Raw genomic sequence first — 26,488 nt, 5'->3', positions numbered from 1 at the left:
TGACTAGAGTCACCATATCATAAGATGAGGAGAAAATGTGCATTCTTGACCATTTGGGTTTTGCTGTATAGAATCCTGTGTTTCTGGGCTTGTCCTGGTAAGACGCTGTAGCAGTCAATGAATATTGTAGCTCTAAAACCCATATGTGAAAGAAATACTGAAGGTTATCTTGCCATTGCCACCACATGCAATGGAACAACTTGTGGGTTATCTCACCCATGTTTCTTCAAAATAACAGCAACACTTTGAGATTTGTGTCTGTGGAATTCACTGCCACAGTTTTTAATCAAGCTCCCAATTAGACCCCACTGTTAGGGAATGCTGCCTGAACTATAAAATCTTCAGCTGCTGCCACCATAATAAAACTTCTATACCTAAAAGAAACACAGTCATCTGGTTCCTATGGAGTAAACAAGGGGTTGACACCACCGATAAAGAAAGCCTTTCAAAATGAACAAAAAATAAGACGTTTATTAAAGGAAATTGTTTACAGAAGGGAATAAAATGCCACTTTTCAAATAATAGGCTGAGATTGCTTAAAGGTTCTTAAGTTAAATATATTTGGTTACCATTCCTAATAGGAAAGAGAGCCTTCCCCAACTAAATAAACTCAATAGCTTTTCCTTCAGACTAGATTTATCTAAACTCCATCCCACCCAATTCTTTAGGAACAAAAACAGATGCTATAAACTAGTCTTCCTCTGCCTCCATCTCTGCCTGCTTCTTCCAGTATCTAGGATGATTCAGATGTTCAAGAACTACTTGCTGAAGTTCCTTCTGGTCAAACATAAAACAGAAACCTAAAATGTATTCTGTATAACTTGGTTTGCTCATAAAATTATTGTATTTGGTATATGACATTTAAAACTGTAGGAACTTTCCCTCCTCTCTCACTTTCCCTCCAGGAAAGCTGAACTGTGCTTGGCTTGGAGAACAGTTCTAAGAATTGTACACAAAACTGACAAGAGATACACTTCCCAAGAAGCCCATGGTGGTTCTAAATTACTTTTATGAAGTGGTTAGGACAGATGAATTAGTTTAAAATATTCTAAGAATAGCATGATGAGAAATTGCTATAAACAGCACCAAAAACTGAAATTATACGTTAGATTTGGAATATTATGTATTAATGTATTCCAAATTAATGTATCTATTAAGAGTGTATCTTCATTCATTTCTTTTACAGAAGTGGAATTTGTTCATAAACTATTAACACAGATTTATTGGATAATAAATCCGTTGGGTTGTCCATTTCATTTTTCTAGTCCTTTCATTTTTAAATTTGGATTTATTTCATTTTCCATCTGTTTAATTGACATTTCTCTTGTTTTTCATTTGTTTTTGCCTCACTTGTTTTTCATATTCCATTAATTTCAATGGAAAACCCAGCCAGTCTTCTTTTGTCTGTAACTTTGTTTATTTCCATACAAATGGCATGAAAATTGCAGGCATTCTACTGCCCATACTATACCCTTAGTGCATCAAACATGGCAAATTTCAGAGACATTGAAGAGTCCCTATTTTAGGAGCAATTTTAAAAAAAGTGTATCACATAACTGCTATCTAAATGAATAGAGATTTCTGTTCTATCAATTTCAGCAGTCTCTATCCACCCCACACACATACCCCAGTGACCTTTCTGTAAACTGTATACTGTGCCCTGACAATATATCTTATGCAAACAAATGCCTCCAATGCAAAGCCATTAAAAAAGAACGTTTAAAAATAGAAAACGAAGTGAATGGAATTTTATTCATTTTTGTTCTTCTACATCCTTTCAGCACAAAACAAATTCAAATTAATGGGGTGAGTTTATTTTGTTTTTCATTTGTTTTTAATATACAAAAGACATCTCTCCAATACCAAGACATTGTTCTATGTTTTTCAGTAGATTGATATGTTTTTGTATACACAATGATCAATTATTATGTAAGTAGTTGTTTCTATTTAAGAACTGAACTTTAAAGAGAATCGCCCACAACATTCTATGAGTTTGCCAGGAGTGACTTAGCAAACATTGATTTCATGAAAGTGATACTGAAGGTTTTCTAACACATCCAACTTAAATATGAAAATTCTATGCAGTCTTTGGTCACACTATACATTTACAGCTTGCTCTTTTACACTAAAAACAAAAGGCAGTATCAAACACTGCCAGTCCACTTACACTATTGATGATGTACCACTAGCATAAGCAACCTCTAGTGATACACTGATAGTGTCAATTAGTGTGATGAGTTTTCCAGGGAAACACATTGCACCAGTTTATACTACTGGCCTGCTGCTAGAGGTAGTTCACACTAGTGGTCCATCAATGGCGTAAACTGGTGGGCAATGTTGGACACTGACCAATAGTTCATACTCCAAATCCAGGGACTCAATATTGTGCTATTAAAACCTCGTAAAGTTTTGCAGCCATCTTTGGGCATAAACAATGTAGGACATTCTTTTGTTTGCTTGCTCTTGTGAAGGACTGGAATTACACAAGAGCAAAACACAAGGCGTTCATGTTGAACAGATCCAAACACTAAAACACAAGACAGGAAGCAGCAGATACAAACACTTACAAATGTGTGAAAATAATATTTTTAGTATTAACCTAGTTTCCCGAACAATCTTGCTTGTACTCAATCCGACTTCCTTTTTCCCAGGTACCTGCTTACACATATAAGTAGGAAGTCTTATGCACTGTATGGATTATATGGATGTAAGGCTGTAGCAAATGTTTCCAATCATCTTTCAAACACATAGAAAAAAATTAGCCATTCTTTGTATATGTAGCTTGCATAAATACATAAATCGAAGGATAGTATGAAGCATAATGTCAAAGAAACTTTTTGACACTTCATCCATTAAGTAAATGCTGCCGATAAATGGTTGCGATTAAGTTATAGGTTGAAATGTGAGTCTCATGAGGTTTGTGGTTCATAGATTGTTTTTATACAGCTTCTGTCACTTTTGATTTGCAATGCCTGCCCAGACACCCATGGTCATTACGAATGCTACTCTTACTTTATATGCTTTCACTGACTGTAAGACACAAATGCTACCAATCCATCCATGCCACTGAGAACTGTGCAGTTTGGTTGTCATCACATACATTGCCTGTAACTTTCCATTTGAAAATATCAGCTGTTCTTAGCTTTGAACACACCTCTTCCATACATTATCTCAGATGAATGTGAAAAAGGAGCACATGAACTGACAATGCACATCTTTTCAAAACATTTTGCCCAACTCAGTGTTTCCATGTTCAGTCCTCCATGTTAAGTGATGGAGATAGTGCCCATAATGCGCCCATAATGATCTTGTGAGCTAACTTAATAATATTTTTCATCCTAACCCAGAAACTCTACACTTCAAGTTCCATATCACAAACTCTACCCCAGATCCCATTACACACATATAAATATACATCTATTGTATTTATTTAATTACATGTCTATACCACCCAATAGCCAAGGCTGTCTAGACAGTTCACAAAACAAGAGCTTAAAAACCATAGCATAATAACACATAATGTAAAATCCTTTTTAAAAGCAAACAAACCTTAAATAGGAACAGAATAAAACCAACAGAAGTGCAAAGATCTAAAAAAGCACTAACACCATTTTTGAAAACTAGCAGACTAAAAAGCCTGGGAGAGACAAAAAGACAGATGTGTCTGTTACTGTGCCTTCCAAATGCAAGCTCTCACATGGGATCCACTCCACATAGGAAGACAGGAATGCAACCATGTAGATTGCTAGCTTTGCATAACTATTTAGTGCACTCCGGCTCTCTGCATGCAATCTTAGATAGATCTTTTATCGGGGGGTGGGGGGATTGGAAATCATAAACTTTCTTTTCTCTCTCATTACATTTTGCATCCCAAACCACAATGTGCTGTCTGGAGTAGTATTTAAAAAAAGATATTTACCACATTTGTATCCCACCATCCCTTGAAGGATTTCATGGCAACACACATGGAATTATCCCATTTTATCCTCACAACAGTTTTGTACAATAAGGTTGGGCTGAGAGAGAATGACGGGCTGAAGAAAATGCAGGGAGCTCCATGGCTGAGTCAGGATTCAAATCCAAGGCCCTGTTTCCATAACAACAGAAGGAGAAGGGAGGAGTGGCTCACCCGCATTTTTGTAGGAGCCCCTTTTGGTCCAGGCAGGGTTCCATGAGGGTGTACATCACATCATTCTAAGTGACTTCACATAACTTACTTCTGGGGGTGGGGTTGGAGTGAACATTATCTGAGTGGCAGGGGCTGTTAAACCAATAAGAGAGGCTCCCTCCCCCCCAGGCTCTGTAATGAAGGTGTGAAGTAGTTGCTTCTCCTTGTGTGCATTTGTAAGACAAGCCTCTCAACAAGCCCCAAGCCTCATTGAACACAATGGGTGTTCCTTCTGAGTAGACACACATATGCTTGTGCTGGGAAATGCGTGTGTGGGGGCAGAACACAGGGATGGGAAACCAGCCCCCTTTCTAACCAAATTGATACTGTGCAGGTTGTGAAGTAGTTATTTCCTAAGGCAATAAAGCAAATAATGGAGAATCAGAGCCTCGAGATCGCGCTTAACTGCACTTAAGGAACTGGGCTTTAAACTGTGCCATTTCAATTGAGAGGGATCTCTGTAAGTACTGACATGGGCATTCAGGAGAGAAGCCTCATTGACTACAGTGGGAGTTACTTCTGAGTAGACACTAATTGGTTTGTGCAGGGATGGGAAACACACAGGAAACACCCCTTGACCGGGCTCACAGTGAAAGGCACACCCCTGGGCAGGGCTAGCATACCCGAGGTCAATGCAGGGGTTGGGGGCACACAGCAACTATACCGGGGAGAACCTGACTTGAGGAAAAGAATGGGACTTTAAGCAGTCTCAGGAAATCCGGTTTTTCCCTGATAAGCTCAGGGGTGGCTGCTAGATGGCCACGATGTCGTGTATCCCCAATGACCTCCACACGCAGCCAGTTCGGAGTAAATCTCTCATGAAAACAGGCCCCAAGTCTCCCCAAAGTTCAACACTCAATTAAGTTCAATTACAAAAACACTCAAAGTTCAATTACAAACATCCCATGGCTCACTTATTTGCTGAATTTGGCTTCTTTTTAAATACAAGCAAAATCTGGTACAAAATGGCCCAAGGCTGTTTGGAACAAGAGAAGAGTGTGCTGGCATTTGGGAGACAGTCAGACATAGGTGTGAGCTGGGAGGCCAAACCAGAGAACATGGTGCCTAAAGCGTCATTCTGAAGAGTTGATCTAGCTGCCGTTCCCTATGGTTTGTGGCCTCCTGCCTCCTGCCATCCTGCTGGCCATTCCCTTTCTCCACCAATGCTGTTCTCCCCAGCAGCAGCATAAAGGTCCAGGGGATGTCAGGAGGTTCACAGAGGGAGGGTGAGGTCCGCATGTGTCCCATGGCCATGGGTTGCTCACCTCTGTCTTACAGCCTGATTGGTAATGCTAATGAGTACAAATGCTTGGATTTTCAGCCAACTCCTGTGACACTAGTCTAAGCACACATTGGGACAATCCCCCCAAAAGCCATTTAGTATCAGGGTATTATTTTAATTGATGTCTCAAGTTGTATGCATTTCACTGGGACATACTTCCAAATTGGTGTGCTCAAGACTGCATGAAATCACTGGATTCCAATGTCCAGAAAAGATGGGTTGTGGATCCTGCTGCTCATCATTATCTTTGGAGTTTGAAGTTGGGAATTATAGAGAAAAACAATATCTAATTCAGTCTAATCAAAGATAAAGTGTAATCCTCTATGCCAGGAGTGGGCAACTTCTTTCACCCTGAGGGCTGAATTTCATTTCGCAGAAGTTCTTGGGAGCTGCATTCCAGTGGTGAGCAGGGCCAAAGGCAAAAGGGGCAGGGGCAAAATTATCAAAACTACAAACCCATTTTAGTTTAAAGCTCTTACTAAGCCTTAGGAGAGGGGTTTCAACATTTTAGAATGGGGAAAAAAATGCACAACAGCTGGAAAGCCACCAAATGATTGGTGGTCGAGAGAAAGGGGGTGGGGTCAGGGGAAGGGAGCATGGCCATCTGGGGAACCCTGGAGGACCGGATTGGGACCCCAAGTGGGCCAGATATGGCCCCCGGACCTGAGGATCTGCACCCCTGCTCTATTCTATGGCTTCACTCCTACTTTGGAGTAAGTGCCACTGAACTCAATGGGACATCTTTTGAATAAACCCACACAAGATCATCTGCAATACACATGCCTACTCAGCTGTTAGCTTAAGCACATTTAAATGAAAGCAGGAACCAATGAGAGTTGTTTTCAAATAAATGTGCTTAGGATCAGAATGTATAAATCCATTCCAGCAATAAATTTCATACATTCAATGGCACAAAGTTCCCCAGGGTCCATTCTGGTCTTGTACAAAACACTTTGAGGATCATACTGCTACATAAAGACTCGTCAGAATTGAAAAGCACGTGCATGTAAGAATATTAGAAATCTAGTAAAGATCAAATCGTAAACATGAAACATCTGTACAGAGTGTTAGAGAGCTGTTCTGTTTATTGGGCTTACTAATTTACCCTTTAAAGGTCACATTAAGTCTTTACAGTCTAAGGTGGTATGTTTCTCAAAGTGTTCTTAATCACGCTGGTAACTGTGTGAGAGCCCATGTGATGAAAGCTATACAAATGTAGCATTGTGTTTTTGAGATGCAACTATATATTTTCAGTGCCAACAGTCTGCATTGCTTTTAGTAGCTTTTAATCCTTCAATAAATGCACAAAACTCTGACAATACATATTTAGGCTAAGCACTACATATGAAGAATGTGTAGGCAAAGGTCTTTTAAAAAATATTTCAAAGAAGGGTTACATGATCCAGTAGATTTACTATTTGCTATCCTTTCTATTCAGTCTTTTAACACTCCTCCACAGAGATTTTACAATAGCATGCATAGTTACATGAACAGGAAAGTAAAACTGTCCAAAATAGATCATAAATATACCTCTTAACATTTGCTGGAATTGTGTGTTTGGCTGATAACACCTTTTCTTCCATTTAGTGATTTAGGGTGCAATCTTATGCATGTTTAGATAGAAAAAAAAAGTCCTACAACTTCCAGCATTCCCCAGCCAGCCACTAAGGGTGGCTGGGGAATGCTGTGAGTATATGATTGCACCCTTAGAATGTTAGGTGTCATAAACAGCCCACTCCACAAATGGGTTGATATAATTATTGGGGGTAAACCAGTAGAGCTGGCTACTAGATTTGACTGCTTGACTATATGTATGCCAAAGAATCAGGACCAATTCATAATCAAGTTGGCATGATTGGGGAGCAAACAGATCTGTGGTAAACTCAGTGTGTGTGTGTCTGTGTGTTTGATGTGTGATCGCTTCACTCAACCCACAATAACAAAATATTATAAAAGCCTTTTGCAGATATTTGAACTGAAAATAATGACTTTTTCATTCAGGAGTCTTTTGACTTTACATCCTCTGACAACCAAAATCCCATAATAGAGGAGTTACAGCCCATCAAAAATTATTTCTCACTTTTACTTATATCATCAAGGCCTTTTAATTGTCTGCTTTACAGAGCATTTCTGCTAAACAGAAAGATGTGAAATGATTTTTAGGTACATTCTGCAAAATGTGAACTTCATAATATTATATTAAAATTAATTGGGCTACTGTAGCATATTTCAACGGTGCAAGAAAATGCAGAGAAATAATCGATATAAAACAGATAGGTTTATAAGATCCAGTACAAACTGGAAATGAAGAGTAAGGCATACCAGAACCTTTTTTATTGAAGCCTGTGCAGATCCAGTCTTGAAGAGAGACCTAGCAATTGGTAAAACATGGTATGGTTATTAATGGCACATACACATATTCTGGGTTATTAATGGGTTATTAATGGCACATACACATAAGTGATTCTGGGTTATTAATGGCACATACACATATGTGATTAATTGATGCACATACATATATGTGATTAATATGTGATTATGTTATAATATGTGATAGTATGTGATTATGTTATAATTATATGTTATATTATATGTTATAATATGTGATTATATGTTATAATATGTGATTATATGTTATAATATGTTATAATATGTGATTATATGTTGTTATTATTATACACATATAATAATATGCACATATAATATATGTATGCACATGTACATATGTGATTAATTAATGATATTAATGGCACATACACATATGTGATACACATATGTGATTCTGGGTTATTAATGGCACATACACATATGCCATAAAAAGAGACTTTCCTATATTGTGTGTGTGTGTGTGTGTGTGTGTGTGTGTGTCATTTGAGGGGTTACAATTTTTCTCATTAGAATGAACCTGGCTTCTCCCAGTCTTCACAGTGCTTTGACAGATGTATTTATCAGTGAATCAAATGCTATTTGAGTTATAGGCCCTCCTTCCCTGCTTCAGAGGGCAGCCTACCACCCCATCCCACCCCACCCCCATCGCCCTGCTCTATACCGTCTATGCTTTAGCAAAGGAAAAAGTTCATTCATGCTTTGTTTTGAGAGGTCGCAAAGGAATCAAGTTTTAAAATGCAGCAAAAGTGCTCCAGGGAGGAAGGAAAAGGGGGATTTCTGATGTCATAAAGTAGCAGCCATTGAGCCCTGTAAAGAGACAGCTTCTGCTGAAAAGTAGCAGAACCAGTTTTCTCTAACCCTTGGCCCTAGTAACCAAGCAGTACTTTAGGAATGAAATTTTAAACAATGGGTTGGACCCAGCAAAATCCTTCCATGGATGGAAGGGCTCCTTCTGTTCATGGAAGGCTTCAGACCAAGTGGAGCATTTCTGCTGCAGAAACAGGGCCAGTCCTACCATTAGGCAGAGTGAGGCAACTGCCTCAGGAGCGCGCTCAGAGATTTCCCTCTCTTGGAGAATACACCTGTGTCTGCCACACAGCCTGTCCTGCACCCCTTAAGCTACCCTGCTGCCCTCAGGTGTAGTGAAGGATGTAATTTTGTTGCCAGTGTTAAATTAAGATTCTATTGCCCGTCCAGTCAGCTTCTGTTCTTGGAATGGAGGGGTGGGTGGGTACCATCTTGTCCTTTGCCTCAGGCAACAAAATGTCTTAGGCTGGCCCTGAATGGAATGGAGTTGTCTTAAGTTGATCCTGCCCCTGCACCTACACCCCTGAAGTCCCCTATGCATCTGGAAAATCTGCTCTGCCAGGTTGGGAGACCCTCCAGAAAAGTGGGGAAAGTCACGCAGGAGGGGGAATTGCCAAAGAAAATGACTGCCCCTCCCCCTTTCCCCCAGCAGGAGTGTTCCAAGCAGAACTCCATTCAAGGGATGCTCCTGCCAGAGGGATAAAAACACTGGATCGAAGCCATTATACAGGGCATGTTCGTTGAGGGCAGTAGCTTCTTGCTGCTGTGTCCCTTGCAGCCAAATCATTAATGTTCTCAGCACAGTAGTAGCTTTATTCTGAAATAGTTCCCCTAATTTCAGTTGAACAACTCTGGAGTAAGTAGTCTGAGATTTTCAGCCAAAGAGGGAGAACAGGTTAATGTCAAACTTGTGGTTATGTCATAAAAATAATGTGGTGATTGGGAAATGGGTTCAATAAAAAAAATTATATTTGGTTGGTCCTGTGCTATTCCCCACCACCACCTCTCCAGTAAATATTGGCTTAAGCTTTGAAGAGGTTCATATAGATCCATGGCACTACATTGTAATTTACAATGTTTATATTCTTCCAGACATAAAACCAGAACTTAAACAGCAATTTATGCTAATTTATATGAATGCCAAGTTGCAGCCAACACTTTGGGCATTAGCCAAATTGTAGAATTTACATATTTCTGATTTTTTCTCTTTTTTTACAAAATACTTCTTTGTGTTCAACTTAACATCTAGAAATTTAGGCAGCTGAGTTCTTAATGCAGATGGAGTACTTTGAGACTGGAAAAGAAAGTATTTTTCAGTTTAATACCATATAAAAATGTGTTGCTTCTCCATGCTCAATTACTCTCTCTTATTGAGGAAGGTGAATGGTCTGAGCCAAGCGACTAAAAGGAATACAGTCCCTTGAACCATAGCTTAAAGCCTAGCAGAGCTCCCTTGGCTTGCTGGCTTGCTTGCTTGGTAAAGTAGAGAAGACTTTCCAACTTAAAATGTGTCTGCCACTCAGATCCAGCCAAGTTTGTAGACTGAATAAGAGATGGGTAAGGGGCATGGAAACAAGAGCAACACACAGCTCTCAGGTCCAGTACCCATTTGAAAGTCATCCATTGGATGCCAGGACCATGATGTAGACAGGGGGCATTGCTCCACTCTTGTACATCTGTGGGACAATGTTCTATTTGACCATCACTGTTGACCATCCAAATGGCCATACCCAACTGGGAACCTGGAAGTGCCAGTCAAACCACACAGAGTCTGTGACCCTTAAACCCCCTGAATGTATACTTTCAAAGCTATTTCATTCCCTCCTATTAGAAGGCCTCCAAACATATGAAGGTCTAATTTGATAATTGCCTTTGCAGTAGTGCAGAAATTATAGAAGTTATGGAATGAGGGTATGACTTTACCTAATACAGTCTCAAGGTCAACAGTTACTTGCACTACCAGTGGTACATCCCCTTTTGAAGTGTGTTTATGGCCAGGATCTATGTGGTGCCAATCTCAAACCAGAACGGAAAATGCCAATGTAACACCAATTTTTAAAAAGGGATCTAGGGAGGATTCAAGAAATTACAGTCCAATTAACTAATATCTGTTCTGGGTAAATTGGTGGAAAGCATTATTAAATATAAAATTTATCAATCCTACAGAAGAAAAAGTGTTGCTGAAGAAGAATCAATGTGTCATCTTGAAAGGTAAGCCCTGCCTCATTGATCTTTAGATTTCTTTGAGTGTCAACAAGCATCTGGACAGGGCTGATCCAGTAGACATTGTTTAGTTGTTCCTCACAAAATGCTCCTGAGCAAACTTACCAGTCATGGGATAAGAGGAGAGGTCCTCTTATGAATTACCAACTAATAAAATAACAGAAGGGTGAGAGCAGGAATAAATGGCTAGCTTTTGCAATGGTGCTTCCTAAAGGTCTCCAGAGTACAGCTAAAATGTCACAATATGGTGTAAATGACTCAGGTGACTTGGAATAAAATGGCCGTCGTCTCTTCATAAGATGAGCCACCCTCTCTTCTGCACCAACCATGGCCACCAAGCTTCGAATTATGTATCCACAAAGAGAGCTTTTGTAGTCATCTATCAAGAACAAGAGGAGTGGAAATGGTTACTTCTAACGACTGCCATTCTTACTATCAGCCAAGCCCTGAGTTCAGCTCCACTTCCTTCTACTCCATCTCTCTTGTGGGATGAGCTTGGAGCTGAGCAATGTCATCAGCTGGCAGAGGCTGGAAGAAACTGACATAAATCCACCCATCTATTTCTATTCTCTTATTTTGCATTTTTGTGATAGATATGAATTATTGTTTGGGAGCCAGTGTTGGTTAAAAAGCATGGTATGTATGTATTGTATGTATGAAAAGATAGAAAAAAAACACACCTGAGGTTGTAAAGCAGGAGTAGGCATCCTAGTGTCCTTCAGATATTTTGGACTACAAATCCCAACATTGCTGCCCATTGGTCATGCTGCCTGGGGCTTATGGGAATTGTAGTCCAGAACATCTGGAGGGCACCACGCTGTAAAGTATTCCTGTTGTAAAGGTTTGAATGGTAGTTGTCAAGTTTCATCTGAGAGAAAAGGTGAACTTTTCACAACTTTGAATCTTCAAAGATCATGCCTGAATTAGAAAAAAAAACATTGCGGAGAAGCCCCGATTCTGCGATGATAACGCCTTAATTTAAAAAAAAAAACATCGGAGCGGGGGATAGGAAGGGGTAAAACTTAGTTTCATTTGAAGGGATAAAACAACCCCCTGCTCAGTGCAGGAAACCTGATTCCCAGGCGGTCGCCCATCTAACTACTGACAGAGGCCGACCCCGCTTAGCTTCTGAGGTCAGACAAGCATGCACAGGAAAACAGCCCAGCGCTCAAGTGTGAACTGAGCTTGCGCATTCAATGAAGCACTGCAAGGGGGAAAATGGGTGCGTGTGAATAGTCACATTTTAATGCAAGAGCGTTTAACCCGACGGGACACCAAATTCATTGCAATGGCGGGCGCAATGTAGATTGGCCCAGTGTGTGTGTTTAATTCAGGAAATAGAAACTTAGTTTGCAGAAATGAACAAGAAATCACGCTCCTGATTGGTTGGAGTAGGGAAGAGAAAAAGCAAAATTTAAGAGATAACAGCCTAAGGGATAAAGGGAGAGAAGCAAGGAGAAGAAGGAGAAGGGGGGGAGGAAGGAAGGAAGGAAAGAAGGAAGGAAAGAAGGAAGGAAAGAAGCCCAGAGTCCTTGAGGAAAGAAAGAATCAGAGCTGGTTGAGACAGCTGGACCAATGACAATAAGATATTGCTTGGATACGGGACCTGGGGAAAATAGGGACACAGTCTAATGATGTTAGCTGGATGCATTTATACCTGATTGTTTTATTACCGTAGTGCTCATATGATTTAGTGTGGACATCCATTAAGTTTTTAAAACTTATTTCCTATTAACAGTTTTCTTCAATAAAATTTAAACTTTGCTATTTGAAACTTTGCAGTCCTTTTGGAGAGTGTTACCCACCCCACATCTAATAGTTAACCTGCACATTACCTAAAGGGGATACTTGAGATCCAGAGAGTTTTAACGCTGGTTTGGTAGAGGCAACCAGAGAAATAAAGAGTTCCACCTTGTGGCAGTAGAAAAGACCTCAGGAGGAGAAGGACAAAAAGGCATTTGGGACTGTATTCCCTTCCACTCATGGAATGGGGCATTGACAATCCGTGACATCAAGTAAAGGCAAGTTTAGAAACAATCTATTTATGAATGATGACTGAATACCTTGGATAAAGCTATGTTTGTAGTCAACTGAAAGACATAGAAAGGCATGGGCTGTTACAATAAAGATTTCCAGACATATAGAAGAGTTATAGACCCCTGTTTAAAACTGTAAGTTCTACTATCAATTAGTCCTGTTCATATGTGTCATCAAAGCATGGGCATAGACCAACTGGAACAAGAATGGCATTTACATTTTACTAGTGTTATATATTCAGTTAAACATTGTTGCAGCTATTTACATAGCTGAATGGCACTACATTTTCACTGCATAATCTCACGTAATTTCTGTGTAAATATTTCTCTAAACTCCAACATAAGTTCAAATTAGTTGTGAAAGAGCTACTAAAATAAAATAAACCTCAGTTTAAGGTTGGTCACAAATTACACTTCAGCTTAGGCAGCAGTGCAAGGGGGAAAAAAACAACACCCAATATTAAATGAAGTTAAAGTTGGTTAAAAAAACACACACACAACCACCTGGCAGACAATCTACCTTGATAATAAATAGTTCTCCTGTGTGGAACAATTCAGCAACTCACTGGCAAATTGAATATAAATTAATTCGAGAGCATGTTACAACGCAAGGCTAAGTAAAGCAGTATCTTGTTTATTGTTTCTCCCACAATGTGGAAGTAATACAGAAGCCCTATAAGTGTCTTATGTGATTCTTTTGTTGTTGTTTTGTCATGGAGTTTTATTTTATTTCAAAATAAAGTTAAGAAAATAAAAGCAACAGAAACAAGAGGAAGAACATGCATAGTAATAAATCAAGTTCACTAAAGAAACAAAGGAATTCACTATCATTCCTACTTTATAACTGAGATACTTATGGAACATCTACAGTGAAACAGCCTAAGTAGGAGCTCAATATCGAATGAAAGAATAAAAATATAATTTATGCAGCATATAAAAGGGGCATGTACAAGTGTGTGTTATTTTGTGTGGATGTGTGTACTAGTCAGAAAAAAATATAGGCAACTATACTTTGTTAGAATTTGATCAAAAGTTTGAAGGGCTTCAAATTAGGAAGTAAATTGGAACCAGTGCCAGTTATGTGGTTGTTTATGAGAAGACTGGTGGCTGTGGCCCAAACAGAACATGGTGACTCCTCTAATGAAGAGGTAGGCCCTATTCAGACATGCTTGGGGAGAAGGTGGTTAGGGTAACTACAGAGAGGGGAATTAGTGAAACCACAACACACAGGCCCACCAGACAATCACAGAACCATGTGGCGCTGTATGGTTCTGCTAACCACCCCCTGACCATCACCAGTTATCTGGCGATTGTCCTGGCATGGTTGGCATTCATCACGTATTCCTTCACAGTGCACATGGTGGCATCCTCCCAGAGGCTGCTCCAGCAGCCAAAATGGCCGTGCAACCATAGAGAAAGTCTGTGGTGGCTAAAGCACTCTAGCCAGCGGACTCTAAGGTTGCGGCCTGGAAGCCCTCCAGAGCCCATTTTAACCACCGGGGAGCCTGTCAGATGACATAGTAAGACACCCTGGGGGCCCTTAACCCTGTTGTAGTGGGAGGCTAGCTGGGCTGGCTTACTAACTACAAGGAATGTGATTTCCTCCCCCGCCACCCATGACACACTAAGCCATCGTGGTTAGCAAAAAACATCTAACCATCATGACTTAGTGCGATGTCTGAATAGGGCCATAGAGTCAGGACCCACCAGGATGTAGCTCTGATGAGACCTTTTGTATGTAGCTCTGATGAGAAGAGGAGGGGGAGTAGGAGACTGTGGACTCTATAACCCCCGAAGCACAGCCAAAGGCAATTCCCAGAGAAGACACCCCACCCAAGGGGGCTCCAGCCCTGGGAATCCAACTTCCCCTTGTTTGGATCCTCTTCATCACCTCCAGGACCTCAGAAATGTCAATGAGCACAGGGCAGAGCTGAAACTCAGATCCAGCTATGCAGTGTCCAACTAGCAGCCCAAGGCCTCCCATCTATCAGGCCTACACAGAAGGAGGCAAGTTCCATGCATGCTCTGGATCCAGTTCTTGAGCCACTCTAGGAACAGGCGGGGCCATCAGGCCCTCTGGAAGAATCATCAGTCCCCCCTGCTCAGTGCTAATACAACAACTCTAGCTTCATGCTCAGCTTGAACAGGACAATAGACTGCCATTGGATTTTGTGTTAAAATTATTTTATCTGCTAGGCCTATCTGTATGTCCATACTGTTTGTTCATATTGTTTGATTGTATTGTTTTTAATTGTAAGTTGCTCTAAGTGATGTAAAATCTATTAGAAGTTTGGAGTATACAGGGTTGTTGTTGTCATTGTTTTAAAAAAGGAGTAAATAACTATGACATTAAACAAATGTCCCTAAATGTGTGCTGTGATGTACAGAACACAAAATTAAAATGGTTCCAGAGATCTTAAGACTACTTCTGGCACAGAACTCTTATGCAGTGAGCAGGAAACACAAACCTTCCTGCTTCCAGAGTTTCCACAAAATCATCATGTCTGGAAGAAAACTCTCCCCATGCAGGTGATGCATAAGTTCCCAGTGCATGGACAGCTGGCACATTTTCTAGGTAAGGTAGATGCAAACATTGAATTTCATGCAAGTTTGTGCCCTAGGAAAATAAGAATCATGGAGCGCATTTACTTTCTGTTCACTCTTCAACTTCACTTGGGAGGCACAGCTCCTCTTGTCAATGCTAAATGGAAGGAGCTTTGTAGGGATGTACGAAAGGTACTTACCTTTCCACGGATTATGCTGATGCTGGGGGGGAGGTGTTCCATCTCTCCCCCCAGAATCCTGGCCGGGGGGGGAGGCGCTCCATTCCTCCTCCCCGGAATCCTGGCCGGCCGGCTCTGCTCCGCAGGGATTCTGCAGAGCCGCCGGCCAGCTCCGCCAGCAGCCGGACATCCGGCCGCTGGCTAGCAGGGACGCAAATGGCGGCGGCCGTAGCCGCCGCCATTTGCGTTCCTGCAGTCAGCCGTGATAGGCTACATAAATGTTTACGTAGCCTATCACGGCTGATTAAAAAAAAAACAACGCATGTACGCAAATGGCGGCGCCCATGGCCGCCGCCATTTGCGTTCCTTATTTTGGCACGTCTTAGTCTACGTAAACATTTACGTAGACTAAGACGGCGGATATAAGGGGAAAGCAAATAGTGTAGATGCTATGCTATTTGTGTTCCCCTTATTTTTGCCGTCTTAGTCTATGTAAATGTTTACATAGACTAAGATGTGCCAAAATAAGGAATGCAAATGGTGGCGTCCATGGGCACCGCCATTTGCATATGCGCGTGTTTTGTTTTTTAATCAGCCGTGATAGGCTACGTAAACATTTATGTAGCCTATCACGGTGTTTTTTTTAAATCTAGTCATGATAGGCTACGTAAATCTTTATGTAGCCTATCACGTTTTTTGGTTTTTTTACCTGGAAATGGCGGTGGCGGCAGCTGGTCGGAAGACCGGCCGCCGCAGCCTCTGCCGCCGAACTGCCGCCGGAGCCGCCGCCACCAGGAAGATCCGCCTAAGGTAAGTCCCGTCCCGGGGGGCGGTGCGGGGGGCCATTCCACCACCGATTTCAGGGGGCCAAATGCGCTGGCATTCGGCCTCCCCAAGATCCGTGGCGGAACTTTCGTACATCCCTAGGCATGAGAGCAAATAGTGCATGGAAGATTTCTTCCAAAAAAGGCAAAGCTGAAATTAGGGATGTACAGATTTTGTTAGATCTGTTCCGTCTGTATTTTGTGGATTGTCAGGAATTTTTTGTTCTGTCATTCGCTCACTGACAAAATCTGATTTTTTTCAATTTCCCAAACTTGCATTCACATTGGAAAATGCACTCTTGTGCAAATGTGCACGTCTGAAAATGTGCAAATGTGCAAATCTCCCCCAAATCTGCATTTTCGCACTTTAGCATATGCAGGGAAATGTGCATTTTCAGCTGGGTTCCCTCCCCACTTTTTATGACTAAATTTACGTACAGTTCTAGAAAGCAAAAAAACAGTTCACAAGTCCACAGAATCCATGCAACTCTAGAAAAGCCAGTCTGCGGTGGAATCCACAGGCTGGATTCATAGAAATCCAAACTCATTTGAATCCATTGCAGATTTCTGTGACATCCCTAGCAGAAATGCATCAGGAATCAGCAAGAATATCTGTACTTGGTCCTGCACTTGGTTTATTTTTTTCTGGACAATCAAGATAAAAGGCCATATGACCAAGGGCTGATTATTCAAGAGGCTAACAAAGCCTGCCATAGGTACAGACCCAGTTCACACATATCAGCAGCAAATCATGGATTAATTAACCCCCAATTTGTTGCAGTGTGTGCCAGGTACATTCTGTAGCCATTTTGTATATTCAACCTTGGATCGGGCCAATCAGAGGTTGCTACATGACATCCAAACCCAGACACTATAGGTTAATTGTGGGTCAAACAACCCACAGTTAACCTACAATTAGTAGTTAGGTTAACTGGGTTGTTCAACCCACAATTAACCTACAGTGTCTGGGTTTGGATGTCATGTAGCAACCTCTGATTGGCCCGATCCAAGGTAGAATATGCAAAATGGCCATGGAGTGTGCATGGCACACACCATGGCAAATTGTGGGTTAATTAACCCATGATTTGCCACTGTTACATGTGTGAGTGGGCCCACAGTATACTAATTTTTCCCTAAATAATTACTAGTTAAAGGAGCTCATGTCAGTGGCTTGGCTCAGGGCATGTAATTTTCATAATGTGGTGCTGGTTCTGAGAATGATGGTGCTGTTGCTGAAGAAAAAAACACTTATTAAAATACTAGTTATGCATCTTGTGTATGCTCTGGTTTATAGAACAAAAACAAAGATTATGAAGTTGTCCACTGAAATCCCAGCAACTTTTGAGTGATCAGGCGGGCAGGCGGGGAAGGGGAGAGTTTGAGAACTGCTGAGTTAATAGCATTCAAATAGTTTTTTATTATTCAAATTGTTGTTAATTTTGAAAATTAAGTTTAACAAAGGTGGAATCAATAGCAGGAGCATACTAAACAGCCAGATCATGCTAACATTTCTTCTTCCTTATATTGCCAAAAATGGGCTACCAATCATTGTGATTTCTTGACTATTCCAAAATGGTTTAAATCACTTCCATTGTTGCTCAAATTTAGCACAAGACTTCCCTCCCTCATCAGCTTTAATAATCCAAGTTAATTTATTGAGAAGTGCAAACTCCCGTATCTTAATGGAACCACTCTCTAATTCTTGAAATTGTATTAGATGTCCAGCGCTTACTACCCCAGTGGCAATGAACTTGTGATAAAGGAATGTTTCCTTTATCCTTGTTTATCAAACATTTAAAGTTCATTCAGATAGATAGATAGATAGATAGATAGATAGATAGATAGATGATAGATAGATGATAGATAGATGATAGATAGATGATAGATAGACAGACAGACAGACAGACAGACAGACATATACAGTATGCACACACATACACACACACACACACACACACTCATACTAACACTTGTTGGCAACATCTCTTAGCCTGGCTATACTATCACCAACAATAGTAAGCCCCACCCTAACATTTCCAGCACATGGTGAAGTAACATACCACTGTACAATTTTCTTTGAGAGAAACAGCTATTGTATATTGATCCACCTGTTTCCAAAGAGAATTCCACATTCCTCCGATTAAAGATTCTTGTTTCATGTATTGATATACCCGAGTTGCTCATTCTTTATATTCAGTATTATAAACCTGAGATAATGACTTCTTTGGTCTATCAATTAGTATTTGTTCCAGCTGAGTCAGTGGTCTGATACTGACTTGGTTCACACATCATGACAAAGCATCATTGGTGTGCCGGGGTGCATACCAGCCAGTGGTTACTATGGCTTGTCATGTTGTGTGAACCCAGGGTGGTGGTATGTGTGTGAGTGTTAAATACCCCTCACATAACCCATGGTCTGTTCTCAAACAACCCCTGCCACCTGGATTTGCATGATACAACAAGCCATGGCAACCACTGGCTAGAGTTTGCATAACCAAAATGGTGGCTAGCACAGGTCGCGGCACCACGAGGGTTAATTAACCTATGGTGGTTTATCATGATGTGCAAACTGGCTCATTGCCTCCCCCACCTCATCCAATCTTGTAAAACAATGCCTAATTTGGAAATACTCAAAAAGAGGCATTTGAATATCACCTTTCCTTCCTGTATTTGTCTATTTACATTTCTGTTCTGGATCCAAAGTCTATATTGAGGAAATTACCATTCAGTCCAGCTTTTAAAAAACAAACATACAAACTCATTTTCCATCTTTATTAAAATGGTGGTCAAAGAGAGCAGAGGATACTGGTGACTATTCAGGACATAACTCCTTTCTATTCCTATCCCATATTGGGAAGAAATGAGGGATTCACAGTAGGTAGCGGAGATGGGTAAGGAGGAATTCAAATGGCAATGGAGGAACAGATGTGAAGTTTAAGCTTGCATTCAGCTTTAGCATTTTGGCAACTAGTTCCCATTCATTTTAAAGAAGCTCGTGCAAAACCTCCTTGTGGATTGTGCCCATAGTTACAAGAACAAAGACTATGATTGATCTTTCCATCATGCAGCAGCAGCCAAGTTACGACTACATGATATTTTTACTCCTTTGGGAGTTATTCACTGGGTAGAGGGAGGGGAGCTTGACTGTCCTTTGAAGTTAAGCATCTTGCTTGAAATTAAAGCAATAAAAGGACAAAATGCTTTACTAAATCTTCTTTATCATACTATTGTCTTCCATGAGCACGATCTAATTAAAGATCTCTGTGAGCCTCTTTTCATCTGCAGGTTAGTTTAGGGTCCTTCATTTCTTTCGAAACAAACACCATCTTATGAGTTCCAAACTTTCGAATGGGAGGGTATCACAGCATTCTCCAGTAGGCATTTACACTGCAGACTTCACTTCTGTTCATAAAAGGACAAATATTAACTACGAAGCTGAAGAGACGTGTGTTAATCATTATTCTTGTGGGAAACATTCTGACATCATCATCATCATGACAATCCATCTCTCTAAATCAAAACAGAATGAGTAATCCTTTGTGAAATGCACAACACTGGGAAACTGGACCAACCCAAACTGAAAGCCTAAACTTACATCAAATCCTTGAAAACTTCAGGAAATTTCCAATACTTGTGCCAAGAATCTGAAAGGAAATGAACACATGCAGCCATTCCCTGTAATATTTTAGATCATGATCCTAAGCACTCTGACATGGACATCATTCCGGATGAAGCTAATGGGTCTTTAGGCTGTTGACCAAGTTGTATTTTTATATCCTCAAGACCATATTCTCAGTCAAGGTCATGGGCAGGATGGATAAATAAATGATATAGAACAGCCTTCCCCAACCTGGTGCCCTCCAGATGTTCTGGACTACAACCTCCATAATTCCTGACCATTGGCCATGCTGGCTGGGGCTGATGTGAGCTGTAGTCCAAAATATCTGGTGGGTACCAGGTTGGGGAAGGCTGGTATAGACTTTAGTCTGTATAGACTATTGAACAGGATGTTGAATAGTCTTTACAATTGGATATTGCTGTGATCTAAATATTTAGATCATCCCAGTGCAAAATGCATGACCACCTTGTTCCTTGCTCTGAATGTCCCTGTACATTGGCCACATTGGTTGGGGCTGATGCAAGTTGGAATCCAACAACATCTGGAGGTTCTTCATCTCCCTTTGCTTTGTAATCCTAACTGAAAGTTCAGCATATCATCCCATGGTTTATAAGACTTGGGACAATATGCTGAGCTCAAGGTTAAGTTCATGCTTGCCTTTTGTGAAGTGGAAGTGGCAGAGCAGCTCAGCTGTTTATGCCCATACATATGGTGGAAGTCAATCACCATATTCATTTTTGAACATGTATTCAAAAATAGGCATCCAGTGTATCTCTGTGTACAAAAACGTTACTATGGAATGTTGGCCCTTCTGTGTAATTTATTTAAGATGGGAATTCTCATCACTAAAACAAAGGAAGTAAGTAAAATGCTGATTGGTCATATAGGGAGGGCCAGGTGGCAGTAAGGGAGTCTTGAAATTAATAAATGGGTTCTTTGGCCTCAGAGGTTTTCCTTTTCAGCTGTTGTTTCCTGTATCATTATTCTGTTCTTTGATCTTTTACAAAACAGTCCAATCTATGTCATCTTTCTTGTGCCTTTTTGGTAAATGCAGCCCTGTACATATACTTGTGTGTTTAGGAACACAGATTGCTATCAACACTGTGCAAGTGAAATTTATTATTCACATGAATAACCGCAAATATTTTTAAAGTGTTTATTAAAGGATGCTTTATATATCACAACATTAAGAGGAATAACAGCTGTGGCTAGTGCTGTTACTGGAATGAAAAATCTGTAAGCAACTTTACAGTCAGTTTCCTTCAGAGGGAACAAAGTATTAGAAACTTACTAAATTACTAAGGAACCTCTTAGCAACCCTTTCCCTGCCAGTTTCAAAACTGTTTACTCTTTCTCTCTGGCTAAATGCAAACAGCACAAACTGTTCCTTTCTACTGTCCTCCCATAGAGATGGCTGTACTACCTTCCAGGATCCTGAAAGCCACAGCTACCATCCAATCTAAGGCCTAGGGAGAGGAGGCCATTTTGTGTACCAGAAGAGCACGCCAGCAACAATATTTACAGGGAAGCATATTCTAAAGAAATAACTAGAAGTTGAACCCATATAATTTCTGGATTTCAATTGGATGTACTATCAAGGGAATTAATATAATCTAGTAAGTCTTTATAAAGCAACTAGAGTTTACACAGGTGCGATCAAGGCTTATTTTCTCCAGCTCTCATTAGGGCCAAACTAAATGTGATTTGGAAACTACAATGTTAACTCCAGTGAAAATCTCATTCAGAAAAGGTCTCTTACAACATTAACAATTTTTCCTCCTTTTATTCCTTCCTGTTAAGTGTGGAAGCAGGATTGCCGATTAATAACTACATTGCTGTATAAAAGTGAAGATAATAAAATAAAATCAGTAAGGAACACACACACACACAAGGGAGGAAGAATGGACATTAATGAGCAATTAAGAATGCTATTCAAGGGGCAATTAACAGGCTATTCATTTGTAATCCCATTGCCATGCTCAACAGGAAGCAATAAAAGGGGTAGAACCTGCAAGCAGGAAGCTTTTATTAAAGGCACAGAAGCCTTGGAAAGCTTCAATAGCACTTTGCCTCTTTACACTTGACCAGCTGGTGCTGCAATTGAATTATTATTATTATTATTATTATTATTATTATTATTATTATATTTTGAAATTACCACAAATCAGTTCTAAAACGACTAGCGCACAACACAGAAAACACTAGAATGCAACAATCTGGCAAGAATGTCATCTGGATTCTCTGTAAAAATGGAGTGAACAAAGGATGGGAATTCAAGACTATACTACTGTGGAAGAAGAGAAAATGTAGTCATATGTATTACTGTAGTTGTTTTATTCTTGTTGTAAGGTGCCTTGTGGTCTGTTGGTGGAAAAGAAAAAAAACTGTAAATGAGAAACAAACATATGTACATAGTGGGGCCTCCAGGTTCTTCTATCTAAATAGAACTTTTCATCATGTTAACATCCAATGGTGTTGGCCAAAAAAAAAATGTAGCAGCTAGACAGCCTTTTTGTCTTTTATTCTGTGAAGGTGTTCTAAGAAATGAGGGTGGGAGAGAGAGACTGAGAGAGAGAAATCAAGACAGATACATCTTTGGCCTCAAAGTTGTAATGCTTCTCTCACTACTAAAGACAATGTATTTTTATAATGTTGATTAACAGTTATGGTCGCATAATAAATCTTTCCAAGAATGGTCCATTGATTTGGATCCCTTCAACCACTATATCCTGCCATTTAATGGCTGTTCACCTTTCCATCTCATTTGACAGTGAGAAATCTGTATTGGAGAGCCATTATACGAGATCTTTTAAGGGTATGCCAGTGTTTCCGTCATTAAATCCCTCATTTCAGAGGTTAATTAACTGGTTGTAAAAGTGCACTCCAGACTGAAATTTGACCTACAAGGTCAAAGATGTTGGGTGAATATTTTTACCAGTTTTTTTAATCTGCTTGGCCAATTAAAAATATTATATGAGACAGAAAAGCACAAGCCAAAAACATGGGATTTGATTTTTGTTGTAGTTGTTTTCATTTTTAAAAACATTGTATTTATTGAATTTTAATTAAAGATGCATGTCAAGAAATACAGTTAATGCAAGGGGAAAACAAGACATCAGATAAATAAAACACAATTCAGGTGTATAACCTAGGACCTATAACAGAGGTGGGGAATGTGTCAGCCTCCAGATGTTGTTGGACTGGAACTCCCATCTACCTTAGCCAACAGAGCCAATGGAGAGTGATGAGGCGAGCTGAAATCCAACAACATCTGAAGGGCCAGAGGCTCCCCATCCCTGACCTAGAGTACAGGTATGTCACTGGAAGAAAATAGAGGTAGATGTCTGTGGCAAAACTTCTCCAGTCAGCAAGATACAAATGGGTTTGATCCAGACTTAGCCATACAGAGTAAACCCACTGAAATCATTGGGACTTTAATCATGAATAAACTTAAGTCTCAAGTATTTCAATGGGCATGTATGACTAAATCTGGATCAAATTCAATGTAACAGATCAATAAAGCATTAATCTCTATGAATCAGCACCCACTACTAACACAGCTACGGTATTCAGCAGTATAGAAATGTAATAAAAAATACATAAATATCCCTAGCCTCCTCAGCTTATGAACTTAGTGACAGAAACTTAATCGATCAGTTAAGGCTTTTGCATTGATATTACCTCAGTGAATTTTCTTCAGGATATTTCACATGGGGAAAAAGAGGAACCATGCATCATAAAATGATGGTTGATTCTTCCAGGTCCTGACTTCTCTAACCTGACATGTAAGCTTATGAAAAACCATTACCTCCCACACTTTTGCTGTCAAGTCTTTATGACTGGGAAAAGAGGGAAGCCTCCACTTACTCAACCAGGCTATTTCAGCAGCTAGGAACCAGCAGAATCATAAATTTCTATGCAAGTACAGCAGATGGTTACTGTCAATACTGTACAAAAGTGCAGGTCTGGGGTCCTTATCAATTGTGCACTTCAAAGATTCCCTGTATTTTGCTCACACCAGGTTGCAGAATTCTGGGCCCTCCCTCCACATGTGAAAGAATGTGCCCACCTGCCTTTGTGGATGCTTTCTATGTAGTCTGACAATTGTTAGAAAGTGATCACCTACTCTTCATGTTATATTGCATCTCAAACATGTTTATACATATGGTTAGTTTAAATGCTGAGCCCCAAATCTTTTCCCATTGCTCAGTTTCAGTGTTCTCTCCCACCCACCTCAGATTCCCAGGCAAAAGCATATGGAGGCAGATCAGGTTAAAGACAGGTAAGTATAAGTTGATAAACTTTTGAGGGGAAAGCTTCTATGTATGGAATGATTTCCCTTGTTCCAGTGCAAGTGGAACTCTGCTATACACTACTCTGGTTCCAATCCATTGTATTTATTTAAAAACTACACAGAGAGTTTTAACATGGGATTGTAATCTTCATATCTACAGTTTCCAAGACTATTGCATGATGAAATAGTACCATTACTAAGGCTCCTTGTGCCTTATTCATAATAGCATCCTAGGGTCGACTACAATTAGGGATGTCAGAGAAATCTGCAGTGGAACAAAACCCACAGGTTCTTTAATGGACCAGCTTCTCCCCTGTCAGGCAGATTCTGTGGACTTGCGGACCATTTTTCTATCATTCCCAAATTTTGCGCAAATTTCATCGCAGAAAAATATGTAAAACTTAAAAAAAAAAAAGCCAAAAATGCACATTTCCCCCATAAGCTAAAGCATGAAAATGTGCATGTCGGGGGAATTTGTGCATTTTCACATGTGTAAATTTGCACAAATGTGAATTTCCACACATTCAGAGACAAAAAAAAAAAAAATCCAATTCCATTGGTAGACAGATGACAGAATGAAACGCACATGACGATCTGCAAAACACAGATGGAACAGATTTTACACAATCTGTACATCCCTAACTATAATACAGCAAAAATGGCATACTACTATCTTGTGCACATGCATTGACAAGCAATGGATTGTTTAACCATAGCTTGCCAGGGCTGTGCACAAGTAAGCAAGAGTGCTGCCTCCCACCTGCTCACCACTTCTGCTTTGCATCCTGTTTAGCAAACTGCCCTATCCTGAGTTGTTCAGACTGATATCTGAACCTGGTGCTCTGGGTTGTTGAGGGAGAAACATGGTTTGTTGGGTTAAAACTCTGGGTTGTTTCTCCCTCAACAACTCAGAGTGCCGTGGCTGCACATCATGTTGAACAACCCAGAAGAGGGCAGTTTGCTAAACCAGATGCAAAGCAGAATGACAAGTAAGCAGGAGGTAGCATGCTCATTTGTGCATGGCCCTGGCCAACCATGAATTAATTAACCTATGGTTGGTCATTATGTGCGAACTAGGTCTATATGTGATTCCATTCAGTGATCCTCTGTAACTCTTCCAGTCCATGAAATTCAATATAAAATAATGTTTAAATTATTTTTAAGATAATGACAAGACTGAATGGGCTTATTTCAATTGCTTGCTTTCATTGCTGATAGAGCAGGTATTTTGTATATGTGGCAGAGATGTCAGTATGCATGGGCATTTTGGCATTTAGCATTACATACCATAGCACAAATTGTAGCACACATAGGGATGGGGGAGAATTCCGCCATGGAACCCAATGAGGCCGAATTCCAAGAATCCGGCCCCATTGGCGCCCATGGCAGAACAGAGCACTCACCTCTGCCTCCTCCCGGAATCCGTGCAGGTTGGCTCCCTTGTAGTGTTGATCCTGCGGAGCCAGCCACCGGCTCTGCTCTGCTTTGACGGCCAGCCGCCATTGCCATGCCATATCGCTGGGGTATTTGTGTAGCCTATCATGTCAAAAAACAGGGACGCAAATGGCATAGTGGATGCCATTTGCGGCCGTAAAGCTGGTAGATTTAGGGATGTCAGAGAATTCCGCCATGGATCTCAGTGAGGCCGAATGCCAGTGCATTAGGCCCACCGAAATCTGTGGCGGAATGGCCTGCCACCCCCCACCCCCCGTGGATCCCCCATGGGATGAGACTTACCTGGGACGGATGTTCCGGGCAGCAGCGGCAGCAGCAGCGGCGGTGGCAGCGGCTAGTCTTCCAACTGGCTGCTGCACCACCATTTGCATTCTGGAGGTTGTTGGGTTTTTTTTTTTACAGAGACGTGATAGGCTACGTAAAGATTTACGTAGCCTATCACAGCTGGGTTAAAAAAAAACGCGTACGCAAATGGCGGCGGCTACAGCTGCCATTTGCGTTCCTTATTTTTGGCCACCTTAGTCTATGTAAATATTTACGTAGACTATTACGGCGAAAATAAAGGGGAACGCAAATAGCGTAGCGGGCGCTATTTGCATTTCCCTTTATTTTTGTCGTAATAGTCTACATAAATATTTACGTAGACTAAGACGGCCAAAAATAAGGAAA

Source organism: Heloderma suspectum, chromosome 5, assembly GCF_057233095.1.
Source record: "Heloderma suspectum isolate Gila_16-S chromosome 5, 16-S_ref, whole genome shotgun sequence".
NCBI lineage: Eukaryota > Metazoa > Chordata > Lepidosauria > Squamata > Helodermatidae > Heloderma > Heloderma suspectum.
Note: the sequence above shows the minus strand (reverse complement) of the source record.